This window comes from Octopus bimaculoides, chromosome 26 (assembly GCF_001194135.2).
Source record: "Octopus bimaculoides isolate UCB-OBI-ISO-001 chromosome 26, ASM119413v2, whole genome shotgun sequence".
In the NCBI taxonomy this organism is placed as follows: domain Eukaryota; kingdom Metazoa; phylum Mollusca; class Cephalopoda; order Octopoda; family Octopodidae; genus Octopus; species Octopus bimaculoides.
In genome coordinates, this window is record NC_069006.1 from 26,545,962 (window position 1) to 26,555,833 (window position 9,872).

Sequence of the window (9,872 nt, forward strand, 5' to 3'; positions counted from 1 at the left end):
ACACACACACACACACACACACACACACACACACACACACACACACACACAATTATAATCTAGAATATCATGCTGAAGAAAGAAAGGGATTTTATGCAATCCTAATCCCGAAACGCGTACATGATTTACTAAGGTTGGTTGGTTTCGTTATTTTTTCTTCTTTTTGCTTATGTGAGTTACGAGTATTGATATCTGTGGAGATATATTGTAGTAGAAGAATTAGTATTTTAACTTCTATTTCTAAATTTTGGCATGTGGTGAAGCAACTTTTGCTGATCCCTTAATTATGTTAAATCGGCTATAATAACGTAGTTTTCCACTAATAGTATCTTACTGTTTCTTCCACTAATAGTATCTTACTGTTTCTTTTATCTCTTCTTTGACTGAATGTTTTTAATATATTTTTTTTAGATTTGTTATATTAATATATTTGTCTGCATGTGTTTACTTTGTGTATTTCAGTATTATGTATACCTGTCATGTATTTGTGTATATCATTAATACATAAGTGTATATTTGTGTGTATATGTGTGTGTGAAAAGGGGGTGTCTGTCTCCCAAACTCCAAAGTTGAGTAACGTTTTCATGCTTGGATTTGTAAACTACGATAAGAATAACACTGGTCAAAAATAAGTCATATACTAACACACAGAAAAATTCAAACAAAACACGCGGGTGAAATTGAGCCCAAGTGTCTGAACGCAAAGAGTCTGAACCTGGAACCATATGTGGTTCGGAAGCCTGCGTCTTACACACACACACACACACACACACACAATGAACAAAACAATGAACAGTGGTTGAATAAGTGTCTATGTTTAGAATCTAGTGTTTTTAATAGTTTTGTTGATTAGTGACTTAGAAGTTTGGTGATAAATAAGCCACGTGCGACGAACCTTTGACGCTAATGTCAATAATAACTATACTAATCCTTTCTACTGCAGTCAAATGGCCTGAAATTTAGAGGATGGGGCTGAGTCAATTCCATAGACCCCAGTGCTCAAATGGTCCTTAATCTATCGACCCTTAATGGATGAAAGGCAAAGTCGACCTCAGCGGAATTTGTAATCAGAAAGTAAAGACGGACAATTTGAAGCTCGCCATTTTAATAATAAAAATACACAGCGAGAGATAGTTTAAGAGAATACACGAAAATATGGCTATTTTCTTCTACTTTAGAAAAAAAAATTGGTAGGTAGGTAGGTAGATAAAAACACAGTGATACATACGTAGAGAGAGAGAGAGAGAGAGAGAGTGGGGTATAAAGTCTGTGTTTATAAATAAACCCAGTTGCTTCAGTGTCGTGAAAGCAACCGAAAACTTTATAACTAATGTCAGATAAATATTTATGAATGCTTACAAGTGAAAACCCTTTGAACTAATAGTCTTCAGGACATTTTAATATCCTCGCCAACTATTTTTCTCTGTAGTTCGGCACTTGCCAAAATTGAAACCAATGTTTAAGCTAAAGAAATTAAAAAAAAAAAATGAAATAAAATAAAATGAAACAAGAAGCAAATGGAGCAACTTTATCGTCTCGCCCTCCGAAAGCCAGACATATTTGCTTAAGTCCTTCACTCGTTCTATTTTGTTTGTTTGAAATGGTTGGTGTGGTTGTGGTTAGCTTTTTGACAAGCCAGACAAACTGTCGTCTGCACACGACACCACGTGATGCTAGCCACATTACACATACCCCGCCCCCACACATCTGACTTTTTCTATGAACAAGTTCTTGTTATTTAACCCCAGGTCAGCCCCGACCAGGTAGGCATATGATCTCAGTTGTTCTGAGAATTTAGTCTTTATTATCAAAAGCGCCATCTATTCCAGGCTACATTATCAAAGTACTTTCTTTTTTTCCTTTTTACAAGAATATACAATTATGATCTGAGCTCATTTTGGCTGCTTTTTCTTGCAGATCTAGTAACCATTTAGATTATTGTTGCCGTTTAGCCCCAGGTCAGGCCAAATCCAGTCGCCCCATGACCTAACTGTGTTTCAGTCCAGTTTGACTGATTCTGTTTGTCAGATAACATTGGCCATTTTATCGCAAATTCGAGATTGCAATAGGTTGTCATGGTGAAAGGGGTGGGATTGATGTAGGGTGATGACACAAATATTTCTTGTGACCAAGAATGAAATCATTGCCTTTGCAGAAAACTATCGGCCCCATAGCCTGCTATACAAACTGTAGACAAGCTGTTTGAATCATTTATTTCGAGACCATTGTGCTCTTGTGTGTTCAATGATAAAACGCCCTTTGTCATGCAAGACTTTCAGAAAAACTTTCAAGAAATTTATTTAGGTAAATTAAATAAGTTTCAAAACAAGACGATTCTCCACGAATAATTTAAAGACAGTTTTGTGCTTGTTTGCAGGTAGCACATTCCTTTATCGTTGCCTTCCAGTCCCCTTCTCCCTCCGGATCCCCGCATGTAACCACATGACTTACCCGAGAATCTGATATTCATTAGACAACATTAACAACACAACGCTCAAATTTATTAAGTGGCACAACATTAAGATTATGAATAATGAAGAATGATTTAAAGATGCAAACTGGAGCTTAATGCAATCATCATATCCTTGATGATCAGGAAGGCGAAAAAAAAAAAGATTTTCGTAGATGCACCGAAACAGAACAAGTTTTGATAAATAAATCTGTGTTGTCTGAAGTCAGAAGACACTGTAAAAACCTTGTGACAATAGGCTGTTCCGTTGATCGGATCAACTGGAATGCTAGTCGTCGTCGTAACCGACGGAACGTCAGTCACTTCTTTTACAAAAGAAACGCAGCAACGTTAAGTAGTTTTATTGCTTTAGAGGCAGAAATGAGTTTATGTTACCATTTATGTATGGGAAAACCTTTGTCCTCCAACCGATGAGAAAAGCCACCAAATCTCCTGTCTGGATGTCGGTGCCAGAAATTCCGAATGTAAAGTGTTTGAGATGTTGGTGTGGCAATGTAGAATCATGAACTCAGGGGTCGGCTTTTGATGCCTGACTCGACGGACTGCAAGGTAGAGGGTAGGGGCGGATAACCAAATAATGATGAAGCATTTTGGGTTGAAAGGAATCCAGAAAAAGATTGGCCTGTTATATCTAGCAGGACTTGATGTATATGAAGTGCACACAGCATATAGTTGTTCTTGTACTTGTCAGTACAGATCAAGCAGAAGCGATGCAATCAAAGGACATTCCGACCGTGACCATCGCAGATTTTTCCTTATATGCAGAGAACCTAGAAGCATGTTGTTATATTATCTCCTTACACACACACACACACACACAATAATTGGGGTCGATATGATCGTCTTCCCTTCCCCTCAAAATTGCTGGCCCTGTGCCAAAATTTGAAACCTTGATTATTTAGGTGGCCGAGTGACAAACTCGAAAAGATCGTCTGCTTGGACGTGTTCTCGCCTCCATTGTTGTTCGGTGTCGTCTGTCATAAAGACGGATGCCATGTTCTCCGGCAAATGGCATCCAGAGGATATCGATCGAGAATTATTCCTCTGGTGCTTTGCTAAGAATGTTCCAACTATTCGTATAGGTTTTGGCCTTTTAGTGGGGAGGCGGAGAGGTGGTATTATTTAACTTTGTTGGTGGTGATGGTGGGGGAAATGGCGAATTGCATGTGGTGGCGGCGGTGGGGGGAATATTTGGTAATAGTAGTACTGGTGGTGGTGGTGGTGCTGCTGCTGTTACTCTTGGCTATGTTGGTGGCGGTGATTTGGGAAGGATTGTGTGTTTTGCTGTTAAATGTTATTTGGAAACATCACGTGCCTAATACTCACTGGCGTGTGGATGTGTGTGTGTGTGTACTCGTGCACATGTGTAGGTGAATGTTTGTTTACGTGTTTATCTGTTTATGTCTATATTCTCTCTCCGTTTCATACATATACTTATACACACACATATAGACACACGTAAATGTGAGAGTGTGTGTATGCGTATGGACACGAGCATGTGTGTGTGTGTGTGTGTGTGTGTGTGTGTGTGTATCTATGAAGTATCACCTCCTCTTCCTCCCCCTCTCTCTGTATTCGTTCTTCAGGGTTTGGGCAAAATAATAGAAACATTTTGTTAAATGGAAGATTCATTATTTAATCCCGAGCCTAAGATGAACGATTTTGGTTGAGATGACGGAAACTTAGCTCTGCCCTCACTTTTGTAGTTGGGATGGGTTTTGCTCACAATACATTTCACTATTTTGCAGATCCTCTCTTTGAGTTTAGCCTTCCATTCGGAATTGTTGGAGCTGGTTTTGCCTTGATTTTCGAATGGTAACATGATTTTAGAGACTGTTAGTCGCAAAACTTTAAACATTTCAGTAGTTTTAGTGACTAAAACCCCAGCCATCCGAGCTCCAACAATTTGTCCCCTTTGAAAATCAGATGGGTCAACGGTTTCAACTTATCGAAATATAAATATTTGCAAATAAACAAAAAAAAAAAGAAAGAAAGAAAATATCGAAAGTTCCATCATGAAGTTGAAGGCATAACTTAATGCATCGAAAGCCACATATTCAGACTGGAATAGTTTCAATTTGTCTCTTGCTGTTCTGCATCCATCCTAATCTCCGTTGATCCGATAATCCTTCCACCTCCCAACCCATCCCAGCCAGATTCCATCCGTAAAATAATTCTCGGCGGTGGCTCGACTTGCTACAAATAGCAGCCAATTCTCCCTCATTCTGCAAACTATTGTCTTTAAAACATTCCGAGATGGTCGCGGTTGGAACGCTTTTGATTATAATCCGATGGTCTCACTCACCACCGACCCAGGTCCAAACAACAACACTCTCCTACTCCATCATCCATTCAACTCATCTACTTTGTGGTAGTAGTAGTGGTAGTAGTAGGACAGCCGTCTACAACAGTGCTCCGCAGCCGATACGCCGTTGTACACTGGTGTGCCACGAGACGATGCTAAGTGTGCCGCAATGTAACCTGAATATAACTTTCCTCCTATACTTTTAGTTACGCTTTTAGTTCAGCTGTGCCACCGAATTTTGAAACGAATATAAGTGTGCTGCAAGTGAGAAAAGGTTGCGGAGCATTAGTCTACTGCACCACTACAACCACAACTATCATCACACCCCCCACCCGCTACTACCACTACCTCAACAACCACCACCACCACCACTACAACCACTATCACTACCACCTCTACCATCCCCACAATTAATCACCTCTCTACCTAAAATTTACTAATCTTGCATCCATCGCAATCTTTGATCTCACTTCGCTAAGAACTGACAAATTTGGTAAAAATAGATTGGGGGGTGGGGGGAGAAGGAAGCAAAAACAAGGATGAAAGAAAAGAAGGAAAGAAAGAATGTGTGCGTATGTGTATCTTTCTCTCTCAATAAATATACACATACGAACATAAATACATACATATATATATATGTATATAAACACGCGTATACATACACGAATCTACGTACGTGTCGGTGTACATATATGAGTATATATGTACATGAATACATATATATATATATATATATATATATATATATATATATATATATAGATATATATGTGTGTGTGTGTGTGTGTGTGTGTGTGTGTGTATGTGTGTGTGACTGTGCGTGTGTGTATACACATATATGCACACATATAAGTACACATGCATATGTATACATATGCATGTATACACATCTATACGTATATGTGTGCCTATGTGTGTGTGTGTGTGCATGCACATATTGTGTTCATTGTATTTCATTTCTTACCAAAATTCTTCAACTTGTTGTTTTGACACGGTTCTACGACATGATTACAAAGAAAGAAAGATGGCAGTAAGTGCCAAAATGTCTGTAGATTGTGGAAATCGAATTTCACAAGCAACATTTCACCAGCAAATAAAACTTGCTCCATGCTTTACCACTGTATTGAGGCACACGAAGGACTGGTGAGTCATTCAACTTAATTTTCCGATAAACGTTGATCATAGTTTAGCAAGGAAACAAAATGGAGGGCGAGTTGACACAACATAAGAGAGCCATATTAAATAGAGTTTCTTTTTGTCGTTGCCGTCGTTATGGCTTGCTTTATCAGATGAGTGAGGAAGGGCAGGAAGAGCGAATTTTGTTTTTTATGGAGTCTTGAAGATTGATGTAGTCGAAGAAACCACGATTTAATGGTTGCAGCAGAAGTAAAAAGAATTTGCAACACTGTTCATTGGACTGGGAACTTGATCTGAATGTTTCAAATGGAGTGGCCACCACTAAAAATATTCAAGTAACGGAGCGGTGATTTCAAAGCACACCACGGTTTAAGTCAACCAGCCCAGACTGGGTGCAGTTTATTCGTTGCACTTGAGTACAACTTGTATTCTATTACAGTTTCCAGTCAATTACATTTCATTGACAAGACTAAAGCTGAAGCCGCCACTCCGTGAATAGAGTCGGTGAAAGCCAAACTTCTTATTGAAAGGACCATCATCCCCATAAAGACAAATTTGATGTGGAGAACAGTTTTGCTGTCCAAAGTGAGACATCCATTAAAATGACTGAATGTTTAACGCTACATTCTCCTTCATCCGAGACGGTCCTATGGAGCAGAGAGCGCAGTCGTGCATTGTTGTTAGTTGTTTGCTCGATGTGAAGAAGATAGTGAAGGCGCGTGGCTTAGTGGTTCGGGGTAATCGGCTTACGGTCATGAGTTCGATTCTGGGCGGTACGTTGTGTCCTTAAGCAAGACACTCCATTTCACGTTGCTCCACTCCACGCAACTGAGTGGCAAAAATGAGGTGAACCTGTATTTCAAAGGGACACCCAAATCATATTAATAGCTTAGGAATGAAATTTAGGATTTCTCGGTTTTCTGTGAATCGATTTTGATAAAACTTTTCCCAGCTGGTTTGCACATTATGGCAACACCATTCTTCTGTTTTCATTATTCAGTGTGACATCCTTTCCTTTTTTAGGTCAGATTCTTCAGATTTTGGGTGAAGTTTTGAATGAAAATAGCCCAGCTTGACATTTTGTCTTTTAGAAACATTCAGTTTTGATTTTAACATGTTTTTTATTGCACGGAAATATTCTTTATGGAACATTTCCTTCATTTTGTATTTTTAAATTTATCGTTTATCAATTTTCCAACATACTTTCCCCATTTAACGATTTCATAGTCTTGCCATCAACAACATCCAGCCCGTTGCCGCCGCTTTTTATGGTTATCCCTTCGTGATTTTTCGTCTCTTTCGTGGAACATTTCCTGATATTGAATGGAATTTCAATGCTACAACTAAATATTGGTACGTTTTGCACCAAAGAATCCTGTAGATTCTTGTCTCGTCTTAAATCTTTAAATCGTCCATGAAAAGATATTCGGTTCTTCCCCGATTATTTCCCAGTGAATAACCTTCCTTAGTTCTAAGAATAGTTGACAAAATCAGTGCAATTACAAACGAGAGAGAGAGAGAGAGAGAGAGAGAGAGAGAGAGAGAGAGAGAGAGAGAGAGAGAGAGAGAGAGAGAAAGAGAGAGACAGAGACAGACTGTCCTTTGAAACCTTCATCTTCGTATCTCTACATCTGCTTATCTTTCCTCACACGATATCAACTCTTCTTCAATGTTACAATGGATTTTTTAATGGTCATCTAACCATTGACCAAAGTTTTGAACATTTCCTCACCACGCGTACTGTATCTCTCACATACACTAATTTAATTATTCAACTATGAATTTATGGAGGATTCTAAACTCTTTCAGCCAAAAATCATGGAAAACACCCAGTCCGGCACCTCTCCACTTTCCTCACTCTTTCAACAGTTTTCTAATCTTCGTTTTGACGATCGTAAAATCCATCTGCATTCGACATTTTCGGCGTAATTTTATCTTTATTTTATCCTCTATGTTTTATTTTTGTTCTGAGTATTTTCTTGTGAAGTCTCATGACCATTTTTAGCTGTTGAGCTGACAAACATATGATTGTATGCTCGGTTTCTAAATCAGACAGTAAATTGTCTCCATGAGCATGGCATTTCGTTTCGCGTTGTTCCGACAGAAAAATGTGTACCAGCCTTGTGCTGGTGCCACAGCTCCTCTCTCTAGCTGCAAAATTTTCGATATTTTTCTGGGACAGAGGTTCGAAAGGGAGCGTATATGTAGCCGCGACAATAGAGGCAACGAGTGAAATCAAAGTCCACCACATCGAATCATATTCATTTCCCAGTGGTGGTTTATAGTTTTGGTATTTTTGGACCAGATCCCCCCCCCCCACCGCACCTTTAATACTATGCTTTCTTCTGCCTTCAATCTTTATTTCTCTTCATTTCCTCAACCACATCGAGCACACGTTTCTCATTTATTTGAAAAAGATGGTTTGGCTTTCATATTTTCTGTCTTTGACCTTTGTTTAAGTTCTTCGTCTTCTTCGTCTTGAAAGTGCGTAGCTTAGTGATTAGCAGTATTTGGCTGACGATCGTAAGGTCATGAGTTCGATTCCTGACAGCACATTGTGTCCTTGAGCAAGACACTTTATTTCACATTGCTTCTCATGAAAGCTTGAAAAATCTCTTGGCATTAGTACAAGATCAAAGAAGAGATTTAGGAACGCATTTCACTCATTTCTACAAGTGTTGTCCAGCACAGAGCAGGACTTGTTGGCCTCTGCTATCGTGTTGAACAACAGGTCATACCAAGGGTTTTATCTAGGAAACTTCTGCTCTTTTATATAGGACTTACCAAAGCAAATGAAGAATTGAGATTTCTGACGCAGCGTCGAAACTGACCGCGGGTGCGGCCCCTTAAAGAAGTCTGTGTAGGGAATAACTCACTGCTCTCTTCTCCAATTTTCATTCCACTTTTCAAAGATGTCCAATACTAAATATTAAATTACATCTTTACACAATCTTTAGATAGCTTGATGTCTGCCAGGCCGTAAGCTGCTGCTGCTCTCCATGGTTATGCTAGAGAATGTCACTGACCAGATTTGACCTGGAATCTATTTCTGTCAACTGATTGCCAAAATTTATCTTCATACAATCTAATATATCGATTTATTCAGATAAACTCTTTAGATTTCGTAATATTCTGTCTTCAACAACCGCAAAACCTTAAAAGAAATTAGCTAACTTCAGCGAGAATCGAACACCGTTCAGAAAGAGCATATTTTTCCCCTTTAATGATGTGGTAAAATGTTACTGCAGCAGTTCCGTTATTTTTTTACAGTGCTGTGGCGATGCATATGTACACATACACGTATATTTGTATATAAGTGTATGAATCTCTCTCTCTCTCTACACGTTATGACGTGCCTTCTTCCATGTAGCGCACCTAGATAGATAGATAGATAAAGAGAGAGAGATAGAGACAGAGATCAGGTAATACAACGGTTTGCACCCGTTTCTGCTTATCTGTTCGTTTTCCACACCTATATCTCGTACACTCCTGTCACACCGAATCTTTTTATATTAAACATTTTCTCGCTATGCAATTCTGCCCCCTCTTCTCTCATCCTTTCACTGTCCTTTTTGCTTTCTTTCTTTCTTTCTTTCTTTCTGTCAAGTACTTAATAAATTTCCTATTTTCATTTCTTTCTGGAGTTTCACATCAAAGTTATTGTTCACACACACACAAACACATGTATATGTGTCTCGTTGACTCTCATACATACATACATACACATATATATATATATATATATATATACTCTTTTGTTTCAGTCATTTGACTGCGGCCATGCTGGAGCACCGCCTTTAGTCGAGCAAATCGACCCCAGGACTTATTCTTTGTAAGCCTAGTACTTATTCCATCGGTCTCTTTTTGCCGAACCGCTAAGTTACGGGGACGTAAATACACCAGCATCGGTTGTCAAGCGATGGTGGGGGGACAAACACAGACACACAAACATACATACAC